We start from the raw sequence: 19,127 nt of genomic DNA, 5'->3' as shown, positions 1-19,127 counted from the left end.
GAATCTCCGTTCTGTTAAGATGTGCCAGAGCCTCCGTTCTGTAACGATGTTCCAGAGTATTTGTTTTGTAACGATGTTCCAGAGTCTCCGTTCTGTTAAGATGTTCCAGAGTCTCCGTTCTGTAACGATGTTGCAGAGTCTGTGTTCTGTTACGATGTTCCAGAGTCTCCGTTCTGTTACGATGTTTCAGAGTCACCGTTCTGTAACAATGTTCCAGAGTCTTTGTTATGTAACAATGTTCCAGAGTCTCCGATCTGTAACGTTGTTCCAGAGTCACCGTTCTGTTACGATGTTCCAGAATCTCCGTTCTGTTAAGATGTGCCAGAGCCTCCGTTCTGTAACGATGTTCCAGAGTATTTGTTTTGTAACGATGTTCCGGAGTCTTTGTTCTGTCACGATGTTCCAGAGCCTCCGTTCTGTAACGATGTTCCACAGTCTTTGTTCTGAAAGGATGCTCCAGAGTCTTTGTTCTGTAACGATGTTCCAGAGTCTCCGTTCTGTTACGATGTTCCAGAGTCTCCGTTCTGTAACGATGTTGCAGAGTCTGTGTTCTGTTACGATGTTCCAGAGTCTCCGTTCTGTTACGATGTTCCAGAGTCTCCGTTCTGTAACGATGTTGCAGAGTCTGTGTTCTGTTACGATGTTCCAGAGTCTCCGTTCTGTTACGATGTTCCAAAGTCTCCGTTCTTTTAAGATGTTCCAGAGTCTTTGTTTTGTAACGATGTTCAAGAGTCTTTGTTCTGTAACGATATTCCAGAGTCTACGTTCTGTTACGATGTTCCAGAATCTCCGTTCTGTTAAGATGTTCCAGAGCCTCCGTTCTGTAACGATGTTACAGAGTCTCCGTTCTGTTACGATGTTCCAGAGTCTTTGTTCTGTAACGATGTTCCAGGGTCTTTGTTCTGTAACAATATTCCAGAGTCTACGTTCTGTTACGATGTTCCAGAATCTCCGTTCTGTTAAGATGTTCCAGAGCCTCCGTTCTGTAACGATGTTCCAGAGCCTCCGTTCTGTTACGATGTTCCAGAGCCTCCGTTCTGTAACGATGTTCCAGAGCCTCCGTTCTGTAACGATGTTCCAGAGCCTCCGTTCTGTTACGATGTTCCAGAGTCTCCGTTCTGTTACGATGTTCCAGAGTCTCCGTTCTGTAAAGATGTTGCAGAGTCTGTGTTCTGTTACAATGTTCCAGAGCCTCCGTTCTGTTACGATGCTTCAGAGTCTTTGTTCTGTAACGATGTTCCAGAGTCTACGTTCTGTTACGATGTTCCAGAATCTCCGTTCTGTTAAGATGTGCCAGAGCCTCCGTTCTGTAACGATGTTCCAGAGTATTTGTTTTGTAACGATGTTCCAGAGTCTCCGTTCTGTTAAGATGTTCCAGAGTCTCCGTTCTGTTACGATGTTCCAGAGTCTCCGTTCTTTAACGATGTTGCAGAGTCTCCGTTCTGTTACGATGTTCCAAAGTCTTTGTTCTGTAACGATGCTCCAGAGTCTTTGTTCTGTAACGATGTTCCAGAGTCTCCGTTCTGTTACGATGTTTCAGAGTCACCGTTCTGTAACAATGTTCCAGAGTCTTTGTTATGTAACAATGTTCCAGAGTCTCCGATCTGTAACGTTGTTCCAGAGTCACCGTTCTGTTACGATGTTCCAGAGTCTCCGTTCTGTTACGATGTTCCAGAGCCTCTGTTCTGTTACAATGTTACAGAGTCTCTGTTCTGTAACAATGTTCCGGAGTCTCCGTTCTCTCAGGATGTTACAGAGTCACCGGTCTGTTACGATGTTCCAAAATCTTTGTTCCGTAACGATGTTCCAGAGTCTTTGTTCTGTAATTATGTTCCAGAGCCTCTGTTCTGTAACGATGTTCCAGAGTCTCCGTTCAGAAACAATGTTACAGAGTCTTTGTTCTGAAACGATGTTTCAGAGTATCCGTTCTGTTACGATGTTACAGAGTCTCCATTCTATAACGATGTTCCAGAGTCTTTGTTCTGTAACACTGTTTCAGAGTCTCCGTTCTTTAACAATGTTCAAGAGTCTTTGTTCTGTAACGATGTTCCAGAGTATTTGTTCTTTAACGATGTTCCAAAGTCTCCGATCTGTAACGATGTTCCACAGCCTCCGTTCTGTCACGATGTTCCAGAGTCTCCGTTCTGTAACGATGTTCCACAGTCTTTGTTCTGTAATTGATGTTCCAGAATCTCCGTTCTGTTAAGATGTGCCAGAGCCTCCGTTCTGTAACGATGTTCCAGAGTATTTGTTTTGTAACGATGTTCCGGAGTCTTTGTTCTGTCACGATGTTCCAGAGCCTCCGTTCTGTAACGATGTTCCACAGTCTTTGTTCTGAAACGATGCTCCAGAGTCTTTGTTCTGTAACGATGTACCAGAGTCTCCGTTCTGTTACGATGTTCCAGAGTCTCCGTTCTGTAACGATGTTCCAGAGTCTCCGTTCTGAAACGATGTTGCAGAGTCTGTGTTCTGTTACGATGTTCCAGAGTCTCCGTTCTGTTACGATGTTCCAAAGTCTCCGTTCTTTTAAGATGTTCCAGAGTCTTTGATTTGTAACGATGTTCAAGAGTCTTTGTTCTGTAACGATATTCCAGAGTCTACGTTCTGTTACGATGTTACAGAGTCTCCGTTCTGTTACGATGTTCCAGAGTCTTTGTTCTGTAACGATGTTCCAGAGTCTTTGTTCTGTAACGATATTCCAGAGTCTACGTTCTGTTACGATGTTCCAGAATCTCCGTTCTGTTAAGGTGTTCCAGAGCCTCCGTTCTGTAACGATGTTCCAGAGCCTCCGTTCTGTTACGATGTTCCAGAGTCTCCGTTCTGTAACGATGTTCCAGAGCTTCCGTTCTGTAACGATGTTCCAGAGCCTCCGTTCTGTTACGATGTTCCAGAGTCTCCGTTCTGTTACGATGTTCCAGAGTCTCCGTTCTGTCAAGATGTTGCAGAGTCTGTGTTCTGTTACAATGTTCCAGAGCCTCCGTTCTGTTACGATGCTTCAGAGTCTTTGTTCTGTAACGATGTTCCAGAGTCTACGTTCTGTTACGATGTTCCAGAATCTCCGTTCTGTTAAGATGTGCCAGAGCCTCCGTTCTGTAACGATGTTCCAGAGTATTTGTTTTGTAACGATGTTCCAGAGTCTCCGTTCTGTTAAGATGTTCCAGAGTCTCCATTCTGTTACGATGTTCCAGAGTCTCCGTTCTGTAACGATGTTGCAGAGTCTCCGTTCTGTTACGATGTTCCAAAGTCTTTGTTCTGTAACGATACTCCAGAGTCTTTGTTCTGTAACGATGTTCCAGAGTCTCCGTTCTGTTACGATGTTCCAGAGTCTCCGTTCTGTAACGATGTTGCAGAGTCTGTGTTCTGTTACGATGTTCCAGAGTCTCCGTTCTGTTACGATGTTCCAAAGTCTCCGTTCTTTTAAGATGTTCCAGAGTCTATGTTTTGTAACGATGTTCAAGAGTCTTTGTTCTGTAACGATATTCCAGAGTCTACGTTCTGTTACGATGTTCCAGAATCTCCGTTCTGTTAAGATGTTCCAGAGCCTCCGTTCTGTAACGATGTTCCAGAGTCTCCGTTCTGTTACGATGTTCCAGAGTCTCCGTTCTGTAACGATGTTGCAGAGTCTGTGTTCTGTTACGATGTTCCAGAGTCTCCGTTCTGTTACGATGTTCCAAAGTCTCCGTTCTTTTAAGATGTTCCAGAGTCTTTGTTTTGTAACGATGTTCAAGAGTCTTTGTTCTGTAACGATATTCCAGAGTCTACGTTCTGTTACGATGTTCCAGAATCTCCGTTCTGTTAAGATGTTCCAGAGCCTCCGTTCTGTAGCGATGTTCCAGAGCCTCCGTTCTGTAACGATGTTTCAGAGTCTCCGTTCTGTAACGATGTTGCAGAGTCTGTGTTCTGTTACGATGTATCAGAGCCTCCGTTCTGTTACGATGCTTCAGAGTCTTTGTTCTGTAACGATGTTCCAGCGTCTCCGTTCTGTTACGATGTTCCAGAGTCTCCGTTCTGTTAAGATGTTCCAGAGTCTTTGTTCTGTAACGATGTTCCAGAGTCTCCGTTCTGTAACGATATTCTAGAGTCTACGTTCTGTTACGATGTTCCAGAATCTCCGTTCTGTTAAGATGTTCCAGAGCCTCCGTTCTGTAACGATGTTCTAGAGTCTCCGTTCTGTAACGATGTTGCAGAGTCTGTGTTCTGTTACGATGTTCCAGAGCCTCCGTTCTGTAACGATGTTCCAGAGCCTCCCTTCTGTAACGATGTTCCATAGTCTCCGTTCTGTAACGATGTTGCAGAGTCTGTGTTCTGTTACGATGTTCCAGAGTCTCCGTTCTGTTACGATGTTCCAAAGTCTCCGTTCTTTTAAGATGTTCCAGAGTCTTTGTTTTGTAACGATGTTCAAGAGTCTTTGTTCTGTAACGATATTCCAGAGTCTACCTTCTGTTACGATGTTCCAGAATCTCCGTTCTGTTAAGATGTTCCAGAGCCTCCGTTCTGTAACGATGTTACAGAGTCTCCGTTCTGTTACGATGTTCCAGAGTCTTTGTTCTGTAACGATGTTCCAGAGTCTTAGTTCTGTAACGATATTCCAGAGTCTACGTTCTGTTACGATGTTCATGAATCTCCGTTCTGTTAAGATGTTCCAGAGCCTCCGTTCTGTAAAGATGTTCCAGAGCCTCCGTTCTGTTACGATGTTCCAGAGTCTCCGTTCTGTAACGATGTTCCAGAGCCTCCGTTCTGTAACGATGTTCCAGAGCCTCCGTTCTGTTACGATGTTCCAGAGTCTCCGTTCTGTTACGATGTTCCAGAGTCTCCGTTCTGTAAAGATGTTGCAGAGTCTGTGTTCTGTTACAATGTTCCAGAGCCTCCGTTCTGTTACGATGCTTCAGAGTCTTTGTTCTGTAACGAAGTTCCAGAGTCTACGTTCTGTTACGATGTTCCAGAATCTCCGTTCTGTTAAGATGTGCCAGAGCCTCCGTTCTGTAACGATGTTCCAGAGTATTTGTTTTGTAACGATGTTCCAGAGTCTCCGTTCTGTTACGATGTTCCAGAGTCTCCGTTCTGTTACGATGTTCCAGAGTCTCCGTTCTTTAACGATGTTGCAGAGTCTCCGTTCTGTTACGATGTTCCAAAGTCTTTGTTCTGTAACGATGCTCCAGAGTCTTTGTTCTGTAACGATGTTCCAGAGTTTCTGTTCTGTTACGATGTTCCAGAGTCTCCGTTCTGTAACGATGTTGCAGAGTCTGTGTTCTGTTACGATGTTCCAGAGTCTCCGTTCTGTTACGATGTTTCAGAGTCACCGTTCTGTAACAATGTTCCAGAGTCTTTGTTATGTAACAATGTTCCAGAGTCTCCGATCTGTAACGTTGTTCCAGAGTCACCGTTCTGTTACGATGTTCCAGAATCTCCGTTCTGTTAAGATGTGCCAGAGCCTCCGTTCTGTAACGATGTTCCAGAGTATTTGTTTTGTAACGATGTTCCGGAGTCTTTGTTCTGTCACGATGTTCCAGAGCCTCCGTTCTGTAACGATGTTCCACAGTCTTTGTTCTGAAACGATGCTCCAGAGTCTTTGTTCTGTAACGATGTTCCAGAGTCTCCGTTCTGTTACGATGTTGCAGAGTCTGTGTTCTGTTACGATGTTCCAGAGTCTCCGTTCTGTTACGATGTTCCAGAGTCTCCGTTCTGTTACGATGTTGCAGAGTCTGTGTTCTGTTACGATGTTCCAGAGTCTCCGTTCTGTTACGATGTTCCAGAGTCTCCGTTCTGTAACGATGTTGCAGAGTCTGTGTTCTGTTACGATGTTCCAGAGTCTCCGTTCTGTTACGATGTTCCAAAGTCTCCGTTCTTTTAAGATGTTCCAGAGTCTTTGTTTTGTAACGATGTTCAAGAGTCTTTGTTCTGTAACGATATTCCAGAGTCTACGTTCTGTTACGATGTTCCAGAATCTCCGTTCTGTTAAGATGTTCCAGAGCCTCCGTTCTGTAACGATGTTACAGAGTCTCCGTTCTGTTACGATGTTCCAGAGTCTTTGTTCTGTAACGATGTTCCAGAGTCTTTGTTCTGTAACGATATTCCAGAGTCTACGTTCTGTTACGATGTTCCAGAATCTCCGTTCTGTTAAGATGTTCCAGAGCCTCCGTTCTGTAACGATGTTCCAGAGCCTCCGTTCTGTTACGATGTTCCAGAGTCTCCGTTCTGTAACGATGTTCCAGAGCCTCCGTTCTGTAACGATGTTCCAGAGCCTCCGTTCTGTTACGATGTTCCAGAGTCTCCGTTCTGTTACGATGTTCCAGAGTCTCCGTTCTGTAAAGATGTTGCAGAGTCTGTGTCTGTTACAATGTTCCAGAGCCTCCGTTCTGTTACGATGCTTCAGAGTCTTTGTTCTGTAACGATGTTCCAGAGTCTACGTTCTGTTACGATGTTCCAGAATCTCCGTTCTGTTAAGATGTGCCAGAGCCTCCGTTCTGTAACGATGTTCCAGAGTATTTGTTTTGTAACGATGTTCCAGAGTCTCCGTTCTGTTAAGATGTTCCAGAGTCTCCGTTCTGTTACGATGTTCCAGAGTCTCCGTTCTTTAACGATGTTGCAGAGTCTCCGTTCTGTTACAATGTTCCAAAGTCTTTGTTCTGTAACGATGCTCCAGAGTCTTTGTTCTGTAACGATGTTCCAGAGTCTCCGTTCTGTTACGATGTTTCAGAGTCACCGTTCTGTAACAATGTTCCAGAGTCTTTGTTATGTAACAATGTTCCAGAGTCTCCGATCTGTAACGTTGTTCCAGAGTCACCGTTCTGTTACGATGTTCCAGAGTCTCCGTTCTGTTACGATGTTCCAGAGCCTCTGTTCTGTTACAATGTTACAGAGTCTCCGTTCTGTAACAATGTTCCGGAGTCTCCGTTCTCTCAGGATGTTACAGAGTCACCGGTCTGTTACGATGTTCCAAAATCTTTGTTCCGTAACGATGTTCCAGAGTCTTTGTTCTGTAATTATGTTCCAGAGCCTCTGTTCTGTAACGATGTTCCAGAGTCTCCGTTCAGAAACAATGTTACAGAGTCTTTGTTCTGAAACGATGTTTCAGAGTATCCGTTCTGTTACGATGTTACAGAGTCTCCATTCTATAACGATGTTCCAGAGTCTTTGTTCTGTAACACTGTTTCAGAGTCTCCGTTCTTTAACAATGTTCAAGAGTCTTTGTTCTGTAACGATGTTCCAGAGTATTTGTTCTTTAACGATGTTCCAAAGTCTCCGATCTGTAACGATGTTCCACAGCCTCCGTTCTGTCACGATGTTCCAGAGTCTCCGTTCCGTAACGATGTTCCACAGTCTTTGTTCTGTAATTGATGTTCCAGAATCTCCGTTCTGTAACGATGTTCCAGAGTATTTGTTTTGTAACGATGTTCCGGAGTCTTTGTTCTGTCACGATGTTCCAGAGCCTCCGTTCTGTAACGATGTTCCACAGTCTTTGTTCTGAAACGATGCTCCAGAGTCTTTGTTCTGTAACGATGTACCAGAGTCTCCGTTCTGTTACGATGTTCCAGAGTCTCCGTTCTGTAACGATGTTCCAGAGTCTCCGTTCTGAAACGATGTTGCAGAGTCTGTGTTCTGTTACGATGTTCCAGAGTCTCCGTTCTGTTACGATGTTCCAAAGTCTCCGTTCTTTTAAGATGTTCCAGAGTCTTTGATTTGTAACGATGTTCAAGAGTCTTTGTTCTGTAACGATATTCCAGAGTCTACGTTCTGTTACGATGTTACAGAGTCTCCGTTCTGTTAAGATGTTCCAGAGCCTCCGTTCTGTAACGATGTTCCAGAGCCTCCGTTCTGTTACGATGTTCCAGAGTCTCCGTTCTGTAACGATGTTCCAGAGCTTCCGTTCTGTAACGATGTTCCAGAGCCTCCGTTCTGTTACGATGTTCCAGAGTCTGTGTTCTGTTACGATGTTCCAGAGTCTCCGTTCTGTAAAGATGTTGCAGAGTCTGTGTTCTGTTACAATGTTCCAGAGCCTCCGTTCTGTTACGATGCTTCAGAGTCTTTGTTCTGTAACGATGTTCCAGAGTCTACGTTCTGTTACGATGTTCCAGAATCTCCGTTCTGTTAAGATGTGCCAGAGCCTCCGTTCTGTAACGATGTTCCAGAGTATTTGTTTTGTAACGATGTTCCAGAGTCTCCGTTCTGTTAAGATGTTCCAGAGTCTCCATTCTGTTACGATGTTCCAGAGTCTCCGTTCTGTAACGATGTTGCAGAGTCTCCGTTCTGTTACGATGTTCCAAAGTCTTTGTTCTGTAACGATACTCCAGAGTCTTTGTTCTGTAACGATGTTCCAGAGTCTCCGTTCTGTTACGATGTTCCAGAGTCTCCGTTCTGTAACGATGTTGCAGAGTCTGTGTTCTGTTACGATGTTCCAGAGTCTCCGTTCTGTTACGATGTTCCAAAGTCTCCGTTCTTTTAAGATGTTCCAGAGTCTATGTTTTGTAACGATGTTCAAGAGTCTTTGTTCTGTAACGATATTCCAGAGTCTACGTTCTGTTACGATGTTCCAGAATCTCCGTTCTGTTAAGATGTTCCAGAGCCTCCGTTCTGTAACGATGTTCCAGAGTCTCCGTTCTGTTACGATGTTCCAGAGTCTCCGTTCTGTAACGATGTTGCAGAGTCTGTGTTCTGTTACGATGTTCCAGAGTCTCCGTTCTGTTACGATGTTCCAAAGTCTCCGTTCTTTTAAGATGTTCCAGAGTCTTTGTTTTGTAACGATGTTCAAGAGTCTTTGTTCTGTAACGATATTCCAGAGTCTACGTTCTGTTACGATGTTCCAGAATCTCCGTTCTGTTAAGATGTTCCAGAGCCTCCGTTCTGTAGCGATGTTCCAGAGCCTCCGTTCTGTAACGATGTTTCAGAGTCTCCGTTCTGTAACGATGTTGCAGAGTCTGTGTTCTGTTACGATGTATCAGAGCCTCCGTTCTGTTACGATGCTTCAGAGTCTTTGTTCTGTAACGATGTTCCAGCGTCTCCGTTCTGTTACGATGTTCCAGAGTCTCCGTTCTGTTAAGATGTTCCAGAGTCTTTGTTCTGTAACGATGTTCCAGAGTCTCCGTTCTGTAACGATATTCTAGAGTCTACGTTCTGTTACGATGTTCCAGAATCTCCGTTCTGTTAAGATGTTCCAGAGCCTCCGTTCTGTAACGATGTTCTAGAGTCTCCGTTCTGTAACGATGTTGCAGAGTCTGTGTTCTGTTACGATGTTCCAGAGCCTCCGTTCTGTAACGATGTTCCAGAGCCTCCCTTCTGTAACGATGTTCCATAGTCTCCGTTCTGTAACGATGTTGCAGAGTCTGTTTTCTGGTATGATGTTCCAGAGCCTCCGTTCTCTTACGATGCTTCAGAGTCTTTGTTCTGTAACGATGTTCCAGAGCCTTTGTTCTGTAACAATGTTCCAGAGTCTTTGTTCTGTAACGATATTCCAGAGTCTACGTTCTGTTACGATGTTCCAGAATCTCCGTTCTGTAAGATGTTCCAGAGCCTCCGTTCTGTAACGATGTTCCAGAAAATCCGTTCTGTTACGATGTTCCAGAGTCTCCGTTCTGTTACGATGCTTCAGAGTCTTTGTTCTGTAACGATGTTCCAGAGTCTTTGTTCTGTAACGATATTCCAGAGTCTACGTTCTGTTACGATGTTCCAGAATCTCCGTTCTGTTAAGATGTTCCAGAGTCTCCGTTCTGTTACGATGTTCCAGAGTCTCCGTTCTGTAACGATGTTGCAGAGTCTGTGTTCTGAGATTCAAAGATTCAAGATTCAAAGAGTTTATTGTCATGTGCACAGTAAAGAAACGGGTTTCCCTGCACAATGAAATTCTTTCTTTGCTGTCTGCTCCGAATGCCCAAAAGTATAGAGGAAACAAAAACAATTCACTCACATCATACACACAAAAACACAAGATGTCGAGTGGCTGTTGCAAAAGTGCAAATGTGCAAAAGTGACAGTGACAGTAGCAGCAATTAGGGTAAGCAAAGGTGCAGTTTGTTTTTCCAGACTCCAGTCAGCTGTTAAGGAGTCTGATGGCAGAGGGAAAGAAAGAGTTCTTGAGTCTGGTGGTCCTGCACTTCACACTCCTGTACCTCCGTCCTGAGGGGAGGAGAGTGAACAGTCCTCGTTGCGGGTGGGTGGGGTCCTTGATGATGGAGGCAGCTCTCCTGCACACCCTGCGTTTGTAGATGCTCTGCAGCGAGGGAAGAGGAGTCCTGGTGATCTTGGACGCAGTCTTTACCACTCTCTGCAGGCGTTTGCGGTCCGCAGCGGTAGAGCTGCCGTACCACACTGTGATGCCGCTGGTCAGGATGGACTCAACCATGCAGCTGTAGAAGTTGCTGAGGATCTTCGGGGACATGCCGAACCTCCTCAGCCTCCTCAGAAAGTACAGCCGCTGATGAGCCTTCTTCACCAGCTGTGACGTGTTTAGTGTCCAGGTGAGGTCCTGGCTGAGGTGGACCCCCAGATATCTGAAGCTGCTCACCCTCTCCACTTCCAGACCTCGGATAAGAAGCGGCTGATGAGGGTTCCTCCTCTCCTTCCTCATGTCCACTATCATCTCCTTTGTCTTGTCTGTGTTGAGGGTGAGGTTGTTGTCCTCACCCCATGTCACCAGACTGGCCACCTCCCTCCTGTAGGCTGCTTCGTCCCCGCCAGTGATTCTGTTACGATGTTCCAGAGCCTCCGTTCTGTTACGATGCTTCAGAGCCTTTGTTCTGTAACGATGTTCCAGAATCTCCGTTCTGTTACGATGTTCCAGAGTATTTGTTTTGTAACGATGTTCCGGAGTCTTTGTTCTGTCACGATGTTCCAGAGCCTCCGTTCTGTAACGATGTTCCACAGTCTTTGTTCTGAAACGATGCTCCAGAGTCTTTGTTCTGTAACGATGTTCCAGAGTCTCCGTTCTGTTAAGATGTTCCAGAGTCTCCGTTCTGTAACGATGTTGCAGAGTCTGTTTTCTGGTACGATGTTCCAGAGTCTCCGTTCTGTTACGATGTTCCAGAGTCTCCGTTCTGTAACGATGTTGCAGAGTCTGTGTTCTGTTACGATGTTCCAGAGTCTCCGTTCTGTTACGATGTTCCAAAGTCTCCGTTCTTTTAAGATGTTCCAGAGTCTTTGTTTTGTAACGATGTTCAAGAGTCTTTGTTCTGTAACGATATTCCAGAGTCTACGTTCTGTTACGATGTTCCAGAATCTCCGTTCTGTTAAGATGTTCCAGAGCCTCCGTTCTGTAACAATGTTCCAGAGTCTCCGTTCTGTTACGATGTTCCAGAGTCTCCGTTCTGTTAAGATGTTCCAGAGTCTTTGTTCTGTAACGATGTTCCAGAGTCTTTGTTCTGTAACGATATTCCAGAGTCTACGTTCTGTTACGATGTTCCAGAATCTCCGTTCTGTTAAGATGTTCCAGAGCCTCCGTTCTGTTACGATGTTCCAGAGTCTCCGTTCTGTAACGATGTTCCAGAGCCTCCGTTCTGTAACGATGTTCCAGAGCCTCCGTTCTGAAACGATGTTCCAGAGCCTCCGTTCTGTTACGATGTTCCAGAGTCTCCGTTCTGTTACGATGTTCCAGAGTCTCCGTTCTGTAACGATGTTGCAGAGTCGGTGTTCTGTTACAATGTTCCAGAGCCTCCGTTCTGTTACGATGCTTCAGAATCTTTGTTCTGTAACGATGTTTCAGAGTCTATGTTCTGTTACGATGTTCCAGAATCTTTGTTCTGTTAAGATGTGCCAGAGCCTCCGTTCTGTAACGATGTTCCAGAGTATTTGTTTTGTAACGATGTTCCAGAGTCTCCGTTCTGTTACGATGTTCCAGAGTCTCCGTTCTGTTACGATGTTCCAGAGTCTCCGTTCTGTAACGATGTTGCAGAGTCTCCGTTCTGTTACGATGTTCCAAAGTCTTTGTTCTGTAACGATGCTCCAGAGTCTTTGTTCTGTAACGATGTTCCAGAGTCTCCGTTCTGAAACAATGTTACAGAATCTTTGTTCTGAAACGATGTTTCAGAGTATCCGTTCTGTTACGATGCTTCAGAGACTTTGTTCTGTTACGATGTTCCAGAGTCTCCGTTCTGTTACGATGTTACAGAGTCTCCATTCTATAACGATGTTCCAGAGTCTTTGTTCTGTAACACTGTTTCAGAGTCTCCGTTCTTTAACGATGTTCAAGAGTCTTTGTTCTGTAACGATGTTCCAGAGTCTCCGTTCTGTTACGATGTACCAAAGTCTTTGTTCTGTAACGATGTTCCAGAGTCTCCGTTCTGTTACGATGTTCCAGAGTCTCCGTTCTGTAACGATGTTGCAGAGTCTGTGTTCTGTTACGATGTTCCAGAATCTCCGTTCTGTTAAGATGTTCCAGAGTCTCCGTTCAGTAACGATGTTGCAGAGTCTGTGTTCTGTTACGATGTTCCAGAGCCTCCGTTCTGTAACGATGTTCCAGAGCCTCCGTTCTGTAACGATGTTCCATAGTCTCCGTTCTGTAACGATGTTGCAGAGTCTGTGTTCTGGTATGATGTTGCAGAGCCTCCGTTCTGTTACGATGCTTCAGAGTCTTTGTCCTGTAACGATGTTCCAGAGTCCCCGTTCTGTTGCGATGTTCCAGAGTCTCCGTTCTGTTAAGATGTTCCAGAGTCTTTGTTCTGTAACAATGTTCCAGAGTCTTTGTTCTGTAACGATATTCCAGAGTCTACGTTCTGTTAAGATGTTCCAGAGCCTCCGTTCTGTAACGATGTTCCAGAAACTCCGTTCTGTTACGATGTTCCAGAGTCTCCGTTCTGTTACGATGCTTCAGAGTCTTTGTTCTGTAACGATGTTCCAGAGTCTTTGTTCTGTAACGATATTCCAGAGTATACGTTCTGTTACGATGTTCCAGAATCTCCGTTCTGTTAAGATGTTCCAGAGCCTCCGTTCTGTTACGATGCTTCAGAGTCTTTGTTCTGTAACGATGTTCCAGAATCTCCGTTCTGTTACGATGTTCCAGAGTCTCCGTTCTGTGAAGATGTTCCAGAGTCTTTGTTCTGTAACGATGTTCCAGAGTCTTTGTTCTGTAACGATATTCCAGAGTCTTTGTTCTATAACGTTATTCTAGAGTCTCCGTTTTGTAACGATGTTGCAGAGTCTGTGTTCTGTTACGATATTCCAGAGTCTATGTTTTGTTACGATGTTCCAGAATCTCCGTTCTGTTAAGATGTTCCAGAGCCTCCGTTCTTTTAAGATGTTCCAGAGTCTTTGTTCTGTAACGATGTTGCAGAGTCTGTGTTCTGTTACGATGTTCCAGAGCCTCCGTTCTGTTACGATGCTTCAGAGTCTTTGTTCTGTAACGATGTTCCAGAGTCTCCGTTCTGTTACGATGTTCCAGAGTCTCCGTTCTGTTAAGATGTTCCAGAGTCTTTGTTCTGTAACGATGTTCCAGAGTCTTTGTTCTGTAACGATATTCTAGAGTCTACGTTCTGTTACGATGTTCCAGAATCTCCTTTCTGTTAAGATGTTCCAGAGCCTCCGTTCTGTAACGATGTTCCAGAGTCTCCGTTCTGTAACGATGTTGCAGAGTCTGTGTTCTGTTACGATGTTCCAGAGCCTCCGTTCTGTAACGATGTTCCAGAGCCTCCGTTCTGTAACGATGTTCCAGAGTCTCCGTTCTGTAACGATGTTGCAGAGTCTGTGTTCTGGTATGATGTTCCAGAGCCTCCGTTCTGTTACGATGTTCCAGAATCTCCGTTCTGTTAAGATGTTCCAGAGCCTCCGTTCTGTAACGATGTTCCAGAGTCTACGTTCTGTTACGATGTTCCAGAATCTCCGTTCTGTTAAGATGTTCCAGAGCCTCCGTTCTGTAACGATGTTCCAGAGCCTCCGTTCTGTTACGATGTTCCAGAGTCTCCGTTCTGTTACGATGCTTCAGAGTCTTTGTTCTGTAACGATGTTCCAGAGTCTTTGTTCTGTAACGATATTCCAGAGTCTACATTCTGTTACGATGTTCCAGAATATCCGTTCTGTTAAGATGTTTCAGAGCCTCCGTTCTGTAACGATGTTCCAGAATCTGTGTTCTGTAATGATGTTGCAGAGTCTGTGTTCTGTTACGATGTTCCAGAGTCTTTGTTCTGTAACGATATTCCAGAGTCTCCGTGTTGTTACGATGTTACAGAATCTTTGTTCTGTAACGATTTTCCAGAGCCTCCGTTCTGTAACGATGTTGCAGAGTATTTGTTCTGTAAGGATGTTCCAGAGCCTCCGTTCTGCAGCTTACAAACGGACAGTCAAACAGGAACATCCCAAGATGGCGGCGTTTGACCTTTTTAAGACTGAAAACATCCATACATCCATCCAAACAAACATCCTAACCTGATTAGATAAGCTCGGCCTCCACAGACCAAAGGATTGATGGAGAGCAGGAATTAGAAAAACGATCCATTTATTAAATTCTGGATCATGAAGTTTCACTCAGAGCTGGAGCTGAAAGCTGGAAGTCCTCCACTGTCATCATCGTGTAGAAGAAAAGCTTCTTGTTTCCTCTGCAGCCATTTCAGATTCTAACATCAATGTTTGTAGAGATTATTAGGACGTTCCACCACTTTATCAGCTGATCCATGTTTCCATGATCCATGTCCAAGCCTGTTTGCACAAATTATACTAGAATAAATTAGACAGGACTGGATCCAGCTTTTTAACTAGATCCAGCTGTTCAACTACATCCAGCTGTTTAACTAGATCCAGATGTTCTACTAGATCCAGTTGTTCTACTAGATCCAGCTGTTTAACTAGATCCAGCTGTTCTACTAGATCCAGCTGTTCTACTAGATCCAGCTGTTCAACTTCATCCAGCTTTTTAACTAGATCCAGCTGTTCAACTAGATCCAGCTGTTTACTAGATCCAGCTGTTCTACTAGATGCAGCTATTCCACTAGATCCAGTTGTTCTACTAGATCCAGCTGTTCAACTAGACCCAGCTGTTTAACTAGATCCAGCTGTTCTACTAGATCCAGCTGTTCTACTAGATCCAGCTGTTCAACTAAATCGAGCTGTTCAACTAGATCCAGCTGTTCTACTAGATCCAGCTGTTCTACTAGATCCAGCTGTTCTACTAGTTCCAGCTGTTCAACTAAATCGAGCTGTTTATCTAGATCCAGCTGTTCTACTAGATGCAGCTGTTTAACTAGATCCAGTTGTTCTACTAGATCCAGCTGTTCAACTAGATCCAGCTGTTCTACTAGATCCAGCTGTTTAACTAGATCCAGCTGTTCAACTAGATCCAGCTGTTTAACTAGATCCAGCTGTTCTACTAGATGCAGCTATTCCACTAGATCCAGTTGTTCTACTAGATCCAGCTGTTCAACTAGATCCAGCTGTTTAACTAGATCCAGCTGTTCTACTAGATGCAGCTATTCCACTAGATCCAGTTGTTCTACTAGATCCAGCTGTTCAACTAGATCCAGCTGTTTAACTAGATCCAGCTGTTCTACTAGATCCAGCTGTTCTACTAGATCCAGCTGTTCAACTAAATCGAGCTGTTTAACTAGATCCAGCTGTTCTACTAGATGCAGCTATTCCACTAGATCCAGTTGTTCTACTAGATCCAGCTGTTCAACTAGATCCAGCTGTTTAACTAGATCCAGCTGTTCTACTAGATCCAGCTGTTCTACTAGATCCAGCTGTTTAACTAGATCCAGCTGTTCTACTAGATCCAGCTATTCCACTAGATCCAGCTGTTCTACTAGATCCAGCTGTTCTACTAGATCCAGTTGTTCTGCTAGATCCAGCTGTTCTACTGATCCAGTTGTTCCACTAGATCCAGCTGTTCTACTAGATCCAGTTGTTCCACTAGATCCAGCTGTTCCACTAGATTCAACTTTTCAAACAGGATTCTGTTTGAAACCAGCAAACTTTGGAGCCAACTGGAGCCTGAAACTGTTTCTGTCCTTGCTGTACGTGTGGGTGGGGGAACCTGCTGCTGTTCTGGATCCAGGTCCCGCTCCGGAACTTGACCCGAACCACCAAAGCTTGAACCGATTCTAACATTAAGGGGAAGTTGATTTTGACCACGTGCGCACAAGCGCTGGTCTTTCAAATGACCCCCCCCCCCCTCCCCCGGCCTACCTTCTCTGCAGCTGTCCTCCTCTCATCCTCTCTCCCCACCGTCGGCCCGGACTGAAGCCTCCAGTCAACCGGAGAACTTGACACCCCCCCCCCCCCCATCTCACGCAGCTCCGCGTGCCCGAATGCGCGAGCTGAAAGCAGCTGCTCGATTCGGCGACCAGTGTAGATGTAAAGCGCACGCGGACAGCGGTGAGGGGCGTGGCTCTGCCATTGACTGTGGGTCAGATTAGGTGAAGAGGAACCGGAACCGGCTCTTGTTGAAGACTGACGGTTTCTGAGACTTTCCGCTGATCTCCGGTCAAACAGCGGAACTACTCTCCCGTTAAATGCTGTTTCATTTCAATCAGTCCGAGCTTTGGGCTACGTTTTATTTGTATGCGTGTCGTTTATTCTAACGGACTTAACTCGTAACAATTAAAGATGCCGTTTCCCCAAGGAGGTGCTGGCGCCCTCTGCTGGACACGGAGCGAACAACGGGGTTCCGCTCGGAGTTTACCGTCTCAAAAAGTGTAAAAACAACATAAACATGTGCTATGAAATTGGCACAAGAATATTAAGTAATAAGTATTCTAATAAAGTCGCTGCACTTTAGCTCATTTATCTGGAGTCCTGTCGCTTCCAGATGAAGAAACACGTGACCATTCATCAGAACCTAAAGCGGATCCGCGGGTCTCTGTCATGAAAACGGTTTCAGGCAGCTCACCTGGGCCGTCCCGTCAGGATCCCCTCTGCCGTCCCTTTTGGGGTCATTCCAGGTCGCAGATCAAAGGCTCCGACCGTCACTTGTCGTCCGCGCGCGTGCTGCTCTCCCCCGGTGACGGTTTCCCGCTGGGCCTCGTGACTCTGATCCGCGCAGACTTTTTTGGGTTTCCCCGTTCACGTCAGGATGCTCAATGCTCGGTCACACCTTTCATCACGCCGCACCCACTTCCGGCCTGCAGCGTCTTCTTCAGAACTTCACCGCTGGAGGCGAACAGCTGGTCACAGCTGGAACGGACCCGGATGTGACGGGGGCGTGGACCCGTTCTTCACCACCACGTTCTTTAGCACGCATGAGTCCCATCCTCAACCTACAGTCTGAGGATACTTGGATGGAATTAATGACCAAATGATGCATTATTAACATCTATGAACTTTTTCATATTTGAGGGATTCTATCCATCAACCAATCTGCTCCACTTTCTTAACCACTGTCTTTTTAATAATGGCTAACAATGCAGTCGCGTCTGAACATACAAGATTTCTTATGGGGGGGGGGGTCAAACTCATTTTCACTGAGGGCCACATCAGCATAGCGGCTGTCCTCAGAGGGCCAGATATAACTTATACATGTAACTAAATGTAATGAAAAATACATGTAAATACTCCTTGATGTTAAACAACTCATTATTTCTTTATTATAACTTTTTAAAGTGACCATAGAAAACATTTGTTTGCTTTTTATTGTAGCATAAATCCTTATTCTGTCAGGTTCGGTTATATGGTGTTTAAGTGGACGGACCTGTGGAGTGGGCAGGAATCACCTGCTGCATAACGTGGACAAGAACAGGGAGATGGTTTCCTTCTAGGAGGCTCAGACACCGGAAACACCACAACACTTTACAATAACTCACAGTGTAACAGGTGACCTTTGCAGATTGTTACCTGTTTGTAAATTGTCTTTAAATCACATCACCTTATTTGTTTACATTCATGCTACATTTTTGTTTTTTTTATATTATTCTATTTTTTCTTCTGTTTACTTGCTACAGTAACACACAATTTCCCACGTGTGGGATCAATACAGTACTTCCAACTCTGTTTCTAATGTATAGTTGCCCAATCCGATACTCAAGTCCGGTTCCCCCTAGACATTAATAAATACACACCAACTTTTTTTTTTTGAATTAAAACTTTAATGCTCTCTCTGGCCATATAAAATGACATGGGGGGCCACATTTGGCCCGCAGGCCTTGAGTTTGACACATGTGACTCATCCCATCCCTCATGTATCTGTTCTAAACACATGCTTCCTGGTTTGCCCTTTGACCCTCAGAACCAATCACATTCCTATTGTTCTGTAAAATGTTGACCCATCAGTGGATGAGTAGACGTTCCTTCTCTGATATTGTAACGTCAGCTCATGACCACGATGACTGACAGGACTGTTGGACTTTGGCTGAAAGAGTCCATTTCCATCCCAAAAGTCCTTCATGTGATCATCCATCCAAAAATGTTCACTGTTTTCTTCTTCTCCTCCCATATTTGTTTGGAGACACTTTTTATCATCTTGCCCACCATTGCTGGGGGGCCTTCCACTGGCTACGATTGTTGGACGGGGGGGGGGACTCTCCAAGCTGGTGTGTGGGGCACACTTCAACATTGTTTGGCATTATATGCATTGGATTTGGTTAATTTGATTGATTTGTAGCATTAATTGAAGACAATAAAAGAAGAAGATGCTCGTATGTTTGTTTTTCAGGATTCATCGGTGGCCTTGGTTTGTCTGTTTGTAACTTTCTCTGTAAATAAAGTTTGTTTTGATTGAAAGAGGGCTCCTTGTCACATAATCTGCCCTGGTGACCCCAAACCTGCTGGCAGAGAGCCACAGGGGGGCGACTGGTCTGCAGGTTCCGGGGTTTGAATGATCTTAACCTGGTGTAACTTCACTTCTTACATTTCTGTAACAAATCCATGAAAGACTCAGCTGGGTTTGTTATTTCTGAGTCTTCAGCTCTTGTCAAAGTTAGCTGTTTTAGTAAACACAGGAGTCCTGCTCTGGTGTCATTTAACATCCCTTCCCCGTCTTCCTTCCTGCTGCTCAGTTACAGCTGGAGGACGATGTTCATCCTTTGAATCATGGCTCACATCTCAGCCTTACAGGCTCTCATCCAGGGATCCGTCCCAGCTTCACGCTTCTCCTGACGTGAAGCCGTTCGTTCTGAAATGTTGGTGTTTTAAACGCTGCATTTCCCGCTTTAACTGCAGTCCTGCCCCCCCCAGTCCTCCCTCTGCTTCCATATTCTGCTCACCGTCTCGGCACAAACAGT

General features: G+C 44.9%; 1 protein-coding gene across 4 annotated transcripts in view; it reads right to left on the bottom strand.

The window, feature by feature from the left end:
* The window catches only part of LOC111947557 (USP6 N-terminal-like protein), a 54,310-nt gene extending 37,206 nt beyond the window's left edge, over positions 1–17,104 (bottom strand). Inside the window, exon 1 of one of the 4 annotated variants that reach the window (XM_078949142.1) lies at positions 16,802–17,104. The gene's annotated coding sequence lies outside the window, so the exon portion shown is untranslated. Of the gene's footprint in view, positions 1–16,098; positions 16,261–16,801 lie in introns of those variants that run through there. The other 3 variants (XM_078949146.1, XM_078949147.1, XM_078949145.1) reach the window with 3 other exon arrangements.
* Positions 17,105–19,127: the final 2,023 nt, after the last annotated feature.

Source organism: Oryzias latipes, chromosome 6 (assembly GCF_053564925.1).
Source record: "Oryzias latipes strain Hd-rR chromosome 6, Olatipes_Hd-rR_3.1".
Lineage (NCBI taxonomy): Eukaryota > Metazoa > Chordata > Actinopteri > Beloniformes > Adrianichthyidae > Oryzias > Oryzias latipes.
Note: the sequence above shows the minus strand (reverse complement) of the source record. Positions and strands in the feature narration are given on the sequence as shown.